This window comes from Pan paniscus, chromosome 20 (genome assembly GCF_029289425.2).
Source record: "Pan paniscus chromosome 20, NHGRI_mPanPan1-v2.0_pri, whole genome shotgun sequence".
Taxonomy (NCBI): Eukaryota; Metazoa; Chordata; class Mammalia; order Primates; family Hominidae; genus Pan; species Pan paniscus.
The window spans coordinates 66,087,230-66,107,353 of record NC_073269.2 but is presented as its reverse complement, the minus strand read 5'-3'; positions in this window follow the sequence as shown (position 1 = coordinate 66,107,353).

Here is a 20,124-nt window from a genome sequence, read left to right as displayed (position 1 = left end):
TAAACATGGAAATATCTACACCACCATATGTATAAACATGGAAATACCTACAATACCATCTGTATACACATGGAAATATCTACACAGACATCTGTATAAGTATGGAAATATCTACACCGCCATCTGTATAAACATGGAAATATCTACACTGCCATCTGTAGAAAGATGGAAATATCCACACCGCTATCTCTATAAATATGGAAATATCTACACCGCCATCTCTATTATCATGAAAATATCTACACTGCCATCTCCATACAGATGGAAGTAACTACTCCGCCATGTGTATAAACACGGAAATATCTACACCACCATCTGTGAAAACATGGAAATATCTTCACCGCTATCTGTATAAACATGGAAATATCTACACCGCCATCTGCATGTCCATGGAAATATCTACGCTGCCATCTGTATAAACATGGAAATATCTACACGGCCATCTGTGTATAGATGGAAATATCAACAACGCCATCTGTACAAACATGGAAATATCTACACCGCTATCTCTATAAACATGGAAATATCTGCAGAGACATCGGTAAAACATGGAAATACATCTACAGTCATCTGTATAAACATGGAAATATCTACAATGCCATCTGTATACACATGGAAATATCTACACAGCCATCTGTATAAACATATAAATATCTACACTGCTATCTCTTTAAACATGGAAATATCTACACCGCCATCTCTATAAACATGAAAATATCTACACTGCCATCTCCATAAACATGGAACTAACTACTCCGCCATCTGTATAAACATGGAAACATCTACACCGCCGTCTGTGTGAATAAGGATATATCTACAATGCCATCTGTATAAAGATATAAATATCTGCACCGCGAGCTGTATAAACATGGAAATACCTACATCGCTATCTGTATAAACGTGGAAATACCAACACATCTATCGGTATAAACATGGAAATATCTACAACGCCATCTATATAAACATGGAAATATCTACACCGCTATGTCTATAAACATGGAAATACCTACACCGCTATCTCTATAAACATGGAAATATCTACACCGCTATCTGTATAAACATGGAAATATCTACACAGCGATCTGTATAAACATGGAAATATCTACACCGCTATCTGTATAAACATGGAAATATCTTCACCACGATCTGTATAAACTTGGAAATATCTACACCGCTATCTGTATAAACATGGTAATATCTACACCAACATCTACATAAACATGGAAATATCTACACCGCCATCTGCATAAACATGGAAATATCTACAATGCCATCTGTAGAAAGATGGAAATATCTACACCGCAATCTGTGTAAACATGGAAATATCTACACCGATATCTGTAAAAACATGGAGATATCTACACCGCTATCTGTATAAACATGGAAATATCTACACCGCGATCTGTATAAACATGGACATATCTACAGCGCCATCTCTATAAACATTGAAATATCTACACTGCCATCTGTAAAAACATGGAAATATCTACACAGTCATCAGAATAAACATGGAAATATCTACACCACCATATGTATAAACATGGAAATACCTACAATACCATCTGTATACACATGGAAATATCTACACAGACATCTGTATAAGTATGGAAATATCTACACCGCCATCTGTATAAACATGCAAATATCTACACTGCCATCTGTAGAAAGATGGAAATATCCACAGCGCTATCTCTATAAATATGGAAATATCTACACCGCCATCTCTATAAACATGAAAATATCTACACTGCCATCTCCATACAGATGGAAGTATCTACTCCGCCATGTGTATAAACACGGAAATATCTACACCACCATCTGTGAAAACATGGAAATATCTACACCGCTCTCTGTATAAACATGGAAATATCTACACCGCCATCTGCATGTCCATGGAAATATCTACGCTGCCATCTGTATAAACATGGAAATATCTACACGGCCATCTGTGTATAGATGGAAATATCAACAACGCCATCTGTACAAACATGGAAATATCTACACCGCTATCTCTATAAACATGGAAATATCTGCAGAGACATCGGTAAAACATGGAAATACCTCTACAGTCATCTGTATAAACATGGAAATATCTACAATGCCATCTGTATACACATGGAAATATCTACACAGCCATCTGTATAAACATATAAATATCTACACTGCTATCTCTTTAAACATGGAAATATCTACACCACCATCTCTATAAACATGAAAATATCTACACTGCCATCTCCATAAACATGGAACTAACTACTCCGCCATCTGTATAAACATGGAAACATCTACACCGCCATCTGTGTGAATAAGGATATATCTACAATGCCATCTGTATAAAGATATAAATATCTGCACCACGAGCTGTATAAACATGGAAATATCTACATCGCTATCTGTATAAACGTGGAAATACCAACACATCTATCGGTATAAACATGGAAATATCTACAATGCCATCTATATAAACATGGAAATATCTACACCGCTATGTCTATAAACATGGAAATACCTACACCGCTATCTCTATAAACATGGAAATATCTACACCGCTATCTGTATAAACATGGAAATATCTACACAGCGATCTGTATAAACATGGAAATATGTACACCGCTATCTGTATAAACATGGAAATATCTTCACCATGATCTGTATAAACATGGAAATATGTACACCGCTATCTGTATAAACATGGTAATATCTACACCACAATCTACATAAACATGGAAATATCTACACCGCCATCAGCATAAACATGGAAATATCTACAATGCCATCTGTAGAAAGATGGAAATATCTACACCGCAATCTGTGTAAACATGGAAATATCTACACCGATATCTGTAAAAACATGGAGATATCTACACCGCTATCTGTATAAACATGGAAATATCTACACCGCGATCTGTATAAACATGGACATATCTACAGCGCCATCTCTATAAACATTGAAATATCTACACTGCCATCTGTAAAAACATGGAAATATCTACACAGTCATCAGAATAAACATGGAAATATCTACACCACCATATGTATAAACATGGAAATACCTACAATACCATCTGTATACACATGGAAATATCTACACAGACATCTGTATAAGTATGGAAATATCTACACCGCCATCTGTATAAACATGGAAATATCTACACTGCCATCTGTAGAAAGATGGAAATATCCACACCGCTATCTCTATAAATATGGAAATATCTACACCGCCATCTCTATTATCATGAAAATATCTACACTGCCATCTCCATACAGATGGAAGTAACTACTCCGCCATGTGTATAAACACGGAAATATCTACACCACCATCTGTGAAAACATGGAAATATCTTCACCACTATCTGTATAAACACGGAAATATCTACACCGCCATCTGCATGTCCATGGAAATATCTACGCTGCCATCTGTATAAACATGGAAATATCTACACGGCCATCTGTGTATAGATGGAAATATCAACAACGCCATCTGTACAAACATGGAAATATCTACACCGCTATCTCTATAAACATGGAAATATCTGCAGAGACATCGGTAAAACATGGAAATACATCTACAGTCATCTGTATAAACATGGAAATATCTACAATGCCATCTGTATACACATGGAAATATCTACACAGCCATCTGTATAAACATATAAATATCTACACTGCTATCTCTTTAAACATGGAAATATCTACACCGCCATCTCTATAAACATGAAAGTATCTACACTGCCATCTCCATAAACATGGAACTAACTACTCCGCCATCTGTATAAACATGGAAACATCTACACCGACATCTGTGTGAATAAGGATATATCTACAATGCCATCTGTATAAAGATATAAATATCTGCACCGCGAGCTGTATAAACATGGAAATACCTACATCGCTATCTGTATAAACGTGGAAATACCAACACATCTATCGGTATAAACATGGAAATATCTACAACGCCATCTATATAAACATGGAAATATCTACACCGCTATGTCTATAAACATGGAAATACCTACACCGCTATCTCTATAAACATGGAAATATCTACACCGCTATCTGTATAAACATGGAAATATCTACACAGCGATCTGTATAAACATGGAAATATCTACACCGCTATCTGTATAAACATGGAAATATCTTCACCACGATCTGTATAAACTTGGAAATATCTACACCGCTATCTGTATAAACATGGTAATATCTACACCAACATCTACATAAACATGGAAATATCTACACCGCCATCTGCATAAACATGGAAATATCTACAATGCCATCTGTAGAAAGATGGAAATATCTACACCGCAATCTGTGTAAACATGGAAATATCTACACCGATATCTGTAAAAACATGGAGATATCTACACCGCTATCTGTATAAACATGGAAATATCTACACCGCGATCTGTATAAACATGGACATATCTACAGCGCCATCTCTATAAACATTGAAATATCTACACTGCCATCTGTAAAAACATGGAAATATCTACACAGTCATCAGAATAAACATGGAAATATCTACACCACCATATGTATAAACATGGAAATACCTACAATACCATCTGTATACACATGGAAATATCTACACAGACATCTGTATAAGTATGGAAATATCTACACCGCCATCTGTATAAACATGCAAATATCTACACTGCCATCTGTAGAAAGTTGGAAATATCCACAGCGCTATCTCTATAAATATGGAAATATCTACACCGCCATCTCTATAAACATGCAAATATCTACACTGCCATCTGTAGAAAGATGGAAATATCCACAGCGCTATCTCTATAAATATGGAAATATCTACACCGCCATCTCTATAAACATAAAAATATCTACACTGCCATCTCCATAAACATGGAACTAACTACTCCGCCATCTGTATAAACATGGAAACATCTACACCGCCATCTGTGTGAATAAGGAAATATCTACAATGCCAACTGTATAAAGATATAAATATCAGCACCGCGAGCTGTATAAACATGGAAATATCTACATCGCTATCTGTATAAACGTGGAAATACCAACACATCTATCGGTATAAACATGGAAATATCTACAACGCCATCTATATAAACATGGAAATATCTACACCGCTATGTCTATAAACATGGAAATACCTACACCGCTATCTCTATAAACATGGAAATATCTACACCGCTATCTGTATAAACATGGAAATATCTACACAGCGATCTGTATTAACATGGAAATATCTACACCGCTATCTGTATAAACATGGAAATATCTTCACCACGATCTGTATAAACATGGAAATATCTACACAGCTATCTATATAAACATGGTAATATCTACACCACCATCTATATAAACATGGAAATATCTACACCGCCATCTGCATAAACATGGAAATATCTACAATGCCATCTGTAGAAAGATGGAAATATCTACACCACAATCTGTGTAAACATGGAAATATCTACACCGCTATCTGTAAAAACATGGATATGTCTACACCGCTATCTGTATAAACATGGAAATATCTACACCGCGATCTGTATAAACATGGAAATATCGACAGCACCGTCTCTATAAACATTGAAATATCTACACTGCCATCTGTAAAACATGGAAATATCTACACAGTCATCTGAATAAACATGGAAATGTCTACACCACCATCTTTATAAACATGGAAATACCTACAATACCATCTGTATACACATGGAAATATCTACACAGTCATCTCTATAAGTATGGAAATATCTACACCGCCATCTGTATAAACATGGAAATATCTACACTACCATCTGTAGAAAGATGGAAATATCTACACCGCTATCTCTATAAATATGGAAATACCTATACCGCCATCTCTATAAACATGAAAATATCTACACTGCCATCTCCATACAGATGGAAGTATCTACTCCGCCATGTGTATAAACACGGAAATATCTACACCACCATCTGTGAAAACATGGAAATATCTACACCGCTCTCTGTATAAACATGGAAATATCTACACCGCCATCTGCATGTCCATGGAAATATCTACGCTGCCATCTGTATAAACATGGAAATATCTACACGGCCATCTGTGTATAGATGGAAATATCAACAACGCCATCTGTACAACATGGAAATATCTACACCGCTATCTCTATAAACATGGAAATATCTGCGCAGCCATCTGTAAAACATGGAAATACCTCTACAGTCATCTGTATAAACATGGAAATATCTACAATGCCATCTGTATACACATGGAAATATCTACACAGCCATCTGTATAAACATGTAAATATCTACACTGCTATCTCTATAAACATGGAATTATCTACACCGCCATCTCTATAAACATGAAAATATCTACACTGCCATCTCCATGAACATGGAACTAACTACTCCGCCATCTGTATAAACATGGAAACATCTACACCGCCATCTGTGAGAATAAGGAAATATCTACAATGCCATCTGAATAAAGATATAAATATCTGCACAGCGAGCTGTATAAACATGGAAATATCTACATCGCTATCTGTATAAACGTGGAAATACCAACACATCTATCGGTATAAACATGGAAATATCTACAACGCCATCTATATAAACATGGAAATATCTACACAGCTATGTCTGTAAACATGGAAATACATACACCGCTATCTCTATAAACATGGAAATATCTACACCGCTATCTGTATGAACATGGAAATATCTACAACGCTATCTGTATAAACATGGAAATATCTACACCGCGATCTGTAAACACATGGAAATATCTACACCACGATCTGTATGAACATGGAAATATCTTCACCACGATCTGTATAAACATGGATTTATCTTCACCACGATCTGTATAAAGATGGAAATATCTACACCGCTATCTGTATAAACAGGGTAATATCTACACCACCATCTATATAAACATGGAAATATCTACACCGCCATCTGCATAAACATGGAAATATCTACAATGCCATCTGTAGAAAGATGGAAATATGTACACCACCATCTGTGTAAACATGGAAATATCTACACCGCTATCTGTAAAAGCATAGAAATATCTACACCGCTATCTGTATAAACATTGAAATATCTACACCGCGATCTGTATAAACATGGAAATATCTACAGCGCCATCTCTATGAACATTGAAATATCTACACTGCCATCTGTAAAACATGGAAATATCTACACAGTCATCTGAATAAACATGGAAATATCTACACCACCATCTGTATAAATATGGAAATACCTACAACACCATCTGTATACACATGGAAATATCTACACAGACATCTCTATAAGTATGGAAATATCTACACCGCCATCTGTATAAACATGGAAATATCTACACTGCCATCTGTAGAAAGATGGAAATATCTACACCGCTATCTCTATCAATATCGAAATATCTACACCGCCATCTCTATAAACATGAAAATATCTACACTGCCATCTTCATAAAGATGGAAGTATCTACTCCTCCATGTGTATAAACACGGAAATATCTACACCACCGTCTGTGAAAACATGGAAATATCTACACCGCTCTCTGTATAAACATGGAAATATCTACACCGCAATCTGCATGTCCATGGAAATATCAACGCTGCCATCTGTATAAACATGGAAATATCTACACGGCCATCTGTGTATAGATGGAAATTTCAACAACGCCATCTGTACAAACATGGAAATATCTACACCGCTATCTGTATAAACATGGAAATATCTACACCGCAATCTGTATAAACATGGAAATATCTACACCGCGATCTGTATAAACATGGAAATATCTACACAGCGATCTGTATAAACATGGAAATATCTACACCGCTATCTGTATAAACATGGAAATATCTTCACCACGATCTGTATAAACATGGAAATATCTACACCGCTATCTGTATAAACATGGTAATATCTACACCACCATCTACATAAACATGGAAATATCTACACCGCCATCTGCATAAACATGGAAATATCTACAATGCCATCTGTAGAAAGATGGAAATATCTACACCACAATCTGTGTAAACATGGAAATATCTACACCGCTATCTGTAAAAACATGGATATGTCTACACCGCTATCTGTATAAACATGGAAATATCTACACCGCGATCTGTATAAACATGGAAATATCGACAGCACCATCTCTATAAACATTGAAATATCTACACTGCCATCTGTAAAACATGGAAATATCTACACAGTCATCTGAATAAACATGGAAATGTCTACACCACCATCTTTATAAACATGGAAATACCTACAACACCATCTGTATACACATGGAAATATCTACACAGTCATCTCTATAAGTATGGAAATATCTACACCGCCATCTGTATAAACATGGAAATATCTACACTACCATCTGTAGAAAGATGGAAATATCTACACCGCTATCTCTATAAATATGGAAATACCTATACCGCCATCTCTATAAACATGAAAATATCTACACTGCCATCTCCATACAGATGGAAGTATCTACTCCGCCATGTGTATAAACACGGAAATATCTACACCACCATCTGTGAAAACATGGAAATATCTACACCGCTCTCTGTATAAACATGGAAATATCTACACCGCCATCTGCATGTCCATGGAAATATCTACGCTGCCATCTGTATAAACATGGAAGTATCTACACGGCCATCTGTGTATAGATGGAAATATCAACAACGCCATCTGTACAACATGGAAATATCTACACCGCTATCTCTATAAACATGGAAATATCTGCGCAGCCATCTGTAAAACATGGAAATACCTCTACAGTCATCTGTATAAACATGGAAATATCTACAATGCCATCTGTATACACATGGAAATATCTACACAGCCATCTGTATAAACATGTAAATATCTACACTGCTATCTCTATAAACATGGAATTATCTACACCGCCATCTCTATAAACATGAAAATATCTACACTGCCATCTCCATGAACATGGAACTAACTACTCCGCCATCTGTATAAACATGGAAACATCTACACCGCCATCTGTGAGAATAAGGAAATATCTACAATGCCATCTGAATAAAGATATAAATATCTGCACAGCGAGCTGTATAAACATGGAAATATCTACATCGCTATCTGTATAAACGTGGAAATACCAACACATCTATCGGTATAAACATGGAAATATCTACAACGCCATCTATATAAACATGGAAATATCTACACAGCTATGTCTGTAAACATGGAAATACATACACCGCTATCTCTATAAACATGGAAATATCTACACCGCTATCTGTATAAACATGGAAATATCTACAACGCTATCTGTATAAACATGGAAATATCTACACCGCGATCTGTAAACACATGGAAATATCTACACCACGACCTGTATGAACATGGAAATATCTTCACCACGATCTGTATAAACATGGATTTATCTTCACCACGATCTGTATAAACATGGAAATATCTACACCTCTATCTGTATAAACAGGGTAATATCTACACCACCATCTATATAAACATGGAAATATCTACACCGCCATCTGCATAAACATGGAAATATCTACAATGCCATCTTTAGAAAGATGGAAATATGTACACCACAATCTGTGTAAACATGGAAATATCTACACCGCTATCTGTAAAAGCATGGAAATATCTACACCGCTATCTGTATAAACATTGAAATATCTACACCGCGATCTGTATAAACATGGAAATATCTACAGCGCCATCTCTATGAACATTGAAATATCTACACTGCCATCTGTAAAACATGGAAATATCTACACAGTCATCTGAATAAACATGGAAATATCTACACCACCATCTGTATAAATATGGAAATACCTACAACACCATCTGTATACACATGGAAATATCTACACAGACATCTCTATAAGTATGGAAATATCTACACCGCCATGTGTATAAACATGGAAATATCTACACTGCCATCTGTAGAAAGATGGAAATATCTACACCGCTATCTCTATCAATATCGAAATATCTACACCGCCATCTCTATAAACATGAAAATATCTACACTGCCATCTTCATAAAGATGGAAGTATCTACTCCTCCATGTGTATAAACACGGAAATATCTACACCACCGTCTGTGAAAACATGGAAATATCTACACCGCTCTCTGTATAAACATGGAAATATCTACACCGCAATCTGCATGTCCATGGAAATATCAACGCTGCCATCTGTATAAACATGGAAATATCTACACGGCCATCTGTGTATAGATGGAAATTTCAACAACGCCATCTGTACAAACATGGAAATATCTACACCGCTATCTGTATAAACATGGAAATATCTACACCGCAATCTTTGTAAACATGGAAATATCTACACCGCAATCTGTGTAAACATGGAAATATCTACACCGATATCTGTAAAAACATGGAAATATCTACACCGCTATCTGTATAAACATGGAAATATCTACACCGCGATCTGTATAAACATGGAGATATCTACAGCGCCATCTCTATAAACATTGAAATATCTACACTGCCATCTGTATAAACATGGAAATATCTACACAGTCATCTGAATAAACATGGAAATATCTACACCACCATCTGTATAAACATGGAAATACCTACAATACCATCTGTATACACATGGAAATATCTACACAGACATCTGTATAAGTATGGAAATAACTACACCGCCATCTGTATAAACATGGAAATATCTACACTGCCATCTGTAGAAAGATGGAAATATCTACAGCGCTATCTCTATAAACATGGAAATATCTACACCGCCATCTCTATAAACATGAAAATATCTACACTGCCATCTCCATACAGATGTAAGTATCTACTCCGCCATGTGTATAAACACGGAAGTATCTACACCACCATCTGTGAAAACATGGAACTATCTACACCGCTATCTATATAAACATGGAAATATCTACACCGCCATCTGCATGTCCATGGAAATATCTACGCTGCCATCTGTATAAACATGGAAATATCTACACGGCCATCTGTGTATAGATGGAAATATCAACAACGCCATCTGTTCAAACATGGAAATATCTAAACCGCTATCTCTATAAACATGGAAATATCTGCACAGCCATCTGTAAAACGTGGAAATACCTCTACAGTCATCTGTATAAACATGGAAATATCTACAATGCCGTCTGTATACACATGGAAATATCTACACCGCCATCTCTATAAACATGAAAATATCTACACTGCCATCTCCATAAACATGGAACTAACTACTCCGCCATCTGTATAAACATGGAAACATCTACACCGCCATCTGTGTGAATAAGGATATATCTACTATGCCATCTGTATAAAGATATAAATATCTGCACCGCGAGCTGTATAAACATGGAAATATCTACATCGCTATCTGTATAAACGTGGAAATACCAATACATCTATCGGTATAAACATGGAAATATCTACAACGCCATCAATATAAACATGGAAATATCTACACCGCTATGTCTATAAACATGGAAATACCTACACCGCTATCTCTATAAACATGGAAATATCTACACCGCTATCTGTATAAACATGGAAATATCTACACAGCGATCTGTATAAACATGGAAATATCTACACCGCGATCTGTATAAACATGGATTTATCTTCACCACGATCTGTATAAACATGGAAATATCTACACCGCTATCTGTATAAACAGGGTAATATCTACACCACCATCTATATAAACATGGAAATATCTACACCGCCATCTGCATAAACATGGAAATATCTACAATGCCATCTGTAGAAAGATGGAAATATCTACACCACAATCTGTGTTAACATGGAAATATCTACACCGCTATCTGTAAAATCATGGAAATATCTACACCGCTATCTGTATAAACATGGAAATATCTACACCGCGATCTGTATAAACATGGAAATATCTACAGCGCCATCTCTATAAACATTGAAATATCTACACTGCCATCTGTAAAACATGGAAATATCTACACAGTCATCTGAATAAACATGGAAATATCTACACCACCATCTGTATAAATATGGAAATACCTACAACACCATCTGTATACACATGGAAATATCTACACAGACATCTTTATAAGTAAGGAAGTATCTACACCGCCATCTGTATAAACATGGAAATATCTACACGGCCATCTGTAGAAAGATGGAAATATCTACACCGCTATCTCTATAAATATCGTAATATCTACACTGCCATCTCTATAAACATGAAAATATCTACACTGCCATCTTCATAAAGATGGAAGTATCTACTCCTCCATGTGTATAAACACGGAAATATCTACACCACCGTCTGTGAAAACATGGAAATATCTTCACCGCTCTCTGTATAAACATGGAAATATCTACACCGCAATCTGCATGTCCATGGAAATATCTACGCTGCCATCTGTATAAACATGGAAATATCTACACGGCCATCTGTGTATAGATGGAAATTTCAACAACGCCATCTGTACAAACATGGAAATACCTACACCGCTATCTGTATAAACATGGAAATATCTACACCGCAATCTGTATAAACATGGAAATATCTACACCGCGATCTGTATAAACATGGAAATATCTACACCGCGATCTGTATAAACATGGAAATATCTTCACCACGATCTGTATAAACATGGAAATATCTACACCGCTATCTGTATAAACATGGTAATATCTACACCACCATCTATATAAACATGGAAATAGCTACACCGCCATCTGCATAAACATGGAAATATCTACAATGCCATCTGTAGAAAGATGTAAATATCTACACCGCAATCTGTGTAAACATGGAAATATCTACACCGATATTTGTAAAAACATGTAAATATCTACACCGCTATCTGTATAAACATGGAAATATCTACACCGCGATCTGTATAAACATGGAGATATCTACAGCACCATCTCTATAAACATTGAAATATCTACACTGCCATCTGTAAAAACATGGAAATATCTACACAGTCATCTGAATAAACATGGAAATATCTACACCACCATCTGTATAAACATGGAAATACCTACAATACCATCTGTATACACATGGAAATATCTACACAGACATCTGTATAAGTATGGAAATAACTACACCGCCATCTGTATAAACATGGAAATATCTACACTGCCATCTGTAGAAAGATGGAAATATCTACAGCGCTATCTCTATAAATATGGAAATATCTACACCGCCATCTCTATAAACCTGAAAATATCTACACTGCCATCTCCATACAGATGGAAGTATCTACTCCGCCATGTGTATAAGCACGGAAGTATCTACACCACCATCTGTGAAAACATGGAAATATCTACACCGCTATCTGTATAAACATGGAAATATCTACACCGCCATCTGCATGTCCATGGAAATATCTACGCTTCCATCTGTATAAACATGGAAATATCTACACGGCCATCTGTGCATAGATGGACATATCAACAACGCCATCTGTTCAAACTTGGAAATATCAACACCGCTATCTCTATAAACATGGAAATATCTGCACAGCCATCTGTAAAACATGGAAATACCTCTACAGTCATCTGTAAAAACATGGAAATATCTACAATGCCATCTGTATACACATGGAAATACCTACACAGCCATCTGTATAAACATGTAAATATCTACACTGCTATCTCTATAAACATGGAAATATCTACACCGCCATCTCTATAAACATGAAAATATCTACACTGCCATCTCCATAAACATGGAACTAACTACTCCGCCATCTGTATAAACATGGAAACATCTACACCGCCATCTGTGTGAATAAGGAAATATCTACAATGCCACCTGTATAAAGATATAAATATCTGCACCGCGAGCTGTATAAACATGGAAATATCTACATCGCTATCTGTATAAACGTGGAAATACCAACACATCTATCGGCATAAACATGGAAATATCTACAACGCCATCTATATAAACATGGAAATATCTACACCGCTATGTCTGTAAACATGGAAATACCGACACCGCTATCTCTTTAAACATGGAAATATCTACACCGCTATCTGTATGAACATGGAAATATCTACACCGCTATCTGTATAAACACGGAAATATCTACACCGCGATCTGTATAAACATGGAAATATCTACACCGCTATCTGTATAAACATGGAAATATCTTCACCACCATCTTTATAAACATGGAAATATCTACACCGCTATCTGTATAAACATGGTAATATCTACACCACCGTCTATATAAACATGGAAATATCTACACCGCCATCTGCAAAAACACGGAAATACCTACAATGCCATCTGTAGAAAGATGGAAATATCTACACCGCAATCTGTGTAAACATGGAAATATCTACACCGATATCTGTAAAAACATGGAAATATCTACACCGCTATCTGTATAAACATGGAAATATCCACACCGCGATCTGTATAAACATGGAAATATCTACAGCGCCATCTCTATAAACATTGAAATATCTACACTACCATCTGTAAAAACATGGAAATATCTAAACAGTCATCTGAATAAACATGGAAATATCTACACCACCATCTGTATAAACATGGAAATACCTACAATACCATCTGTATACACATGGAAATATCTACACAGACATCTGTATATGTATGGAAATATCTACACCGCGATCTGTATAAACATGGAGATATCTACAGCGCCATCTCTATAAACATTGAAATATCTACACCGCGATCTGTAAACACATGGAAATATCTACACCACGATCTGTATGAACATGGAAATATCTTCACCACGATCTGTATAAACATGGATTTATCTTCACCACGATCTGTATAAACATGGAAATATCTACACCGCTATCTGTATAAACAGGGTAATATCTACACCACCATCTATATAAACATGGAAATATCTACACCGCCATCTGCATAAACATGGAAATATCTACAATGCCATCTGTAGAAAGATGGAAATATGTACACCACAATCTGTGTAAACATGGAAATATCTACACCGCTATCTGTAAAAGCATGGAAATATCTACACCGCTATCTGTATAAACATTGAAATATCTACACCGCGATCTGTATAAACATGGAAATATCTACAGCGCCATCTCTATGAACATTGAAATATCTACACTGCCATCTGTAAAACATGGAAATATCTACACAGTCATCTGAATAAACATGGAAATATCTACACCACCATCTGTATAAATATGGAAATACCTACAACACCATCTGTATACACATGGAAATATCTACACAGACATCTCTATAAGTATGGAAATATCTACACCGCCATGTGTATAAACATGGAAATATCTACACTGCCATCTGTAGAAAGATGGAAATATCTACACCGCTATCTCTATCAATATCGAAATATCTACACCGCCATCTCTATAAACATGAAAATATCTACACTGCCATCTTCATAAAGATGGAAGTATCTACTCCTCCATGTGTATAAACACGGAAATATCTACACCACCGTCTGTGAAAACATGGAAATATCTACACCGCTCTCTGTATAAACATGGAAATATCTACACCGCAATCTGCATGTCCATGGAAATATCAACGCTGCCATCTGTATAAACATGGAAATATCTACACGGCCATCTGTGTATAGATGGAAATTTCAACAACGCCATCTGTACAAACATGGAAATATCTACACCGCTATCTGTATAAACATGGAAATATCTACACCGCAATCTTTGTAAACATGGAAATATCTACACCGCAATCTGTGTAAACATGGAAATATCTACACCGATATCTGTAAAAACATGGAAATATCTACACCGCTATCTGTATAAACATGGAAATATCTACACCGCGATCTGTATAAACATGGAGATATCTACAGCGCCATCTCTATAAACATTGAAATATCTACACTGCCATCTGTATAAACATGGAAATATCTACACAGTCATCTGAATAAACATGGAAATATCTACACCACCATCTGTATAAACATGGAAATACCTACAATACCATCTGTATACACATGGAAATATCTACACAGACATCTGTATAAGTATGGAAATAACTACACCGCCATCTGTATAAACATGGAAATATCTACACTGCCATCTGTAGAAAGATGGAAATATCTACAGCGCTATCTCTATAAACATGGAAATATCTACACCGCCATCTCTATAAACATGAAAATATCTACACTGCCATCTCCATACAGATGTAAGTATCTACTCCGCCATGTGTATAAACACGGAAGTATCTACACCACCATCTGTGAAAACATGGAACTATCTACACCGCTATCTATATAAACATGGAAATATCTACACCGCCATCTGCATGTCCATGGAAATATCTACGCTGCCATCTGTATAAACATGGAAATATCTACACGGCCATCTGTGTATAGATGGAAATATCAACAACGCCATCTGTTCAAACATGGAAATATCTAAACCGCTATCTCTATAAACATGGAAATATCTGCACAGCCATCTGTAAAACGTGGAAATACCTCTACAGTCATCTGTATAAACATGGAAATATCTACAATGCCGTCTGTATACACATGGAAATACCTACACAGCCATCTGTATAAACATGCAAATATCTACACTGCTATCTCTTTAAACATGGAAATATCTACACCGCCATCTCTATAAACATGAAAATATCTACACTGCCATCTCCATAAACATGGAACTAACTACTCCGCCATCTGTATAAACATGGAAACATCTACACCGCCATCTGTGTGAATAAGGATATATCTACTATGCCATCTGTATAAAGATATAAATATCTGCACCGCGAGCTGTATAAACATGGAAATATCTACATCGCTATCTGTATAAACGTGGAAATACCAATACATCTATCGGTATAAACATGGAAATATCTACAACGCCATCAATATAAACATGGAAATATCTACACCGCTATGTCTATAAACATGGAAATACCTACACCGCTATCTCTATAAACATGGAAATATCTACACCGCTATCTGTATAAACATGGAAATATCTACACAGCGATCTGTATAAACATGGAAATATCTACACCGCGATCTGTATAAACATGGATTTATCTTCACCACGATCTGTATAAACATGGAAATATCTACACCGCTATCTGTATAAACAGGGTAATATCTACACCACCATCTATATAAACATGGAAATATCTACACCGCCATCTGCATAAACATGGAAATATCTACAATGCCATCTGTAGAAAGATGGAAATATCTACACCACAATCTGTGTAAACATGGAAATATCTACACCGCTATCTGTAAAATCATGGAAATATCTACACCGCTATCTGTATAAACATGGAAATATCTACACCGCGATCTGTATAAACATGGAAATATCTACAGCGCCATCTCTATAAACATTGAAATATCTACACTGCCATCTGTAAAACATGGAAATATCTACACAGTCATCTGAATAAACATGGAAATATCTACACCACCATCTGTATAAATATGGAAATACCTACAACACCATCTGTATACACATGGAAATATCTACACAGACATCTTTATAAGTAAGGAAGTATCTACACCGCCATCTGTATAAACATGGAAATATCTACACGGCCATCTGTAGAAAGATGGAAATATCTACACCGCTATCTCTATAAATATCGAAATATCTACACTGCCATCTCTATAAACATGAAAATATCTACACTGCCATCTTCATAAAGATGGAAGTATCTACTCCTCCATGTGTATAAACACGGAAATATCTACACCACCGTCTGTGAAAACATGGAAATATCTTCACCGCTCTCTGTATAAACATGGAAATATCTACACCGCAATCTGCATGTCCATGGAAATATCTACGCTGCCATCTGTATAAACATGGAAATATCTACACGGCCATCTGTGTATAGATGGAAATTTCAACAACGCCATCTGTACAAACATGGAAATACCTACACCGCTATCTGTATAAACATGGAAATATCTACACCGCAATCTGTATAAACATGGAAATATCTACACCGCGATCTGTATAAACATGGAAATATCTACACCGCGATCTGTATAAACATGGAAATATCTTCACCACGATCTGTATAAACATGGAAATATCTACACCGCTATCTGTATAAACATGGTAATATCTACACCACCATCTATATAAACATGGAAATAGCTACACCGCCATCTGCATAAACATGGAAATATCTACAATGCCATCTGTAGAAAGATGTAAATATCTACACCGCAATCTGTGTAAACATGGAAATATCTACACCGATATTTGTAAAAACATGTAAATATCTACACCGCTATCTGTATAAACATGGAAATATCTACACCGCGATCTGTATAAACATGGAGATATCTACAGCACCATCTCTATAAACATTGAAATATCTACACTGCCATCTGTAAAAACATGGAAATATCTACACAGTCATCTGAATAAACATGGAAATATCTACACCACCATCTGTATAAACATGGAAATACCTACAATACCATCTGTATACACATGGAAATATCTACACAGACATCTGTATAAGTATGGAAATAACTACACCGCCATCTGTATAAACATGGAAATATCTACACTGCCATCTGTAGAAAGATGGAAATATCTACAGCGCTATCTCTATAAATATGGAAATATCTACACCGCCATCTCTATAAACATGAAAATATCTACACTGCCATCTCCATACAGATGGAAGTATCTACTCCGCCATGTGTATAAGCACGGAAGTATCTACACCACCATCTGTGAAAACATGGAAATATCTACACCGCTATCTGTATAAACATGGAAATATCTACACCGCCATCTGCATGTCCATGGAAATATCTACGCTTCCATCTGTATAAACATGGAAATATCTACACGGCCATCTGTGCATAGATGGACATATCAACAACGCCATCTGTTCAAACTTGGAAATATCAACACCGCTATCTCTATAAACATGGAAATATCTGCACAGCCATCTGTAAAACATGGAAATACCTCTACAGTCATCTGTAAAAACATGGAAATATCTACAATGCCATCTGTATACACATGGAAATACCTACACAGCCATCTGTATAAACATGTAAATATCTACACTGCTATCTCTATAAACATGGAAATATCTACACCGCCATCTCTATAAACATGAAAATATCTACACTGCCATCTCCATAAACATGGAACTAACTACTCCGCCATCTGTATAAACATGGAAACATCTACACCGCCATCTGTGTGAATAAGGAAATATCTACAATGCCACCTGTATAAAGATATAAATATCTGCACCGCGAGCTGTATAAACATGGAAATATCTACATCGCTATCTGTATAAACGTGGAAATACCAACACATCTATCGGCATAAACATGGAAATATCTACAACGCCATCTATATAAACATGGAAATATCTACACCGCTATGTCTGTAAACATGGAAATACCGACACCGCTATCTCTTTAAACATGGAAATATCTACACCGCTATCTGTATGAACATGGAAATATCTACACCTCTATCTGTATAAACACGGAAATATCTACACCGCGATCTGTATAAACATGGAAATATCTACACCGCTATCTGTATAAACATGGAAATATCTTCACCACCATCTTTATAAACATGGAAATATCTACACCGCTATCTGTATAAACATGGTAATATCTACACCACCGTCTATATAAACATGGAAATATCTACACCGCCATCTGCAAAAACACGGAAATACCTACAATGCCATCTGTAGAAAGATGGAAATATCTACACCGCAATCTGTGTAAACATGGAAATATCTACACCGATATCTGTAAAAACATGGAAATATCTACACCGCTATCTGTATAAACATGGAAATATCCACACCGCGATCTGTATAAACATGGAAATATCTACAGCGCCATCTCTATAAACATTGAAATATCTACACTACCATCTGTAAAAACATGGAAATATCTAAACAGTCATCTGAATAAACATGGAAATATCTACACCACCATCTGTATAAACATGGAAATACCTACAATACCATCTGTATACACATGGAAATATCTACACAGACATCTGTATATGTATGGAAATATCTACACCGCGATCTGTATAAACATGGAGATATCTACAGCGCCATCTCTATAAACATTGAAATA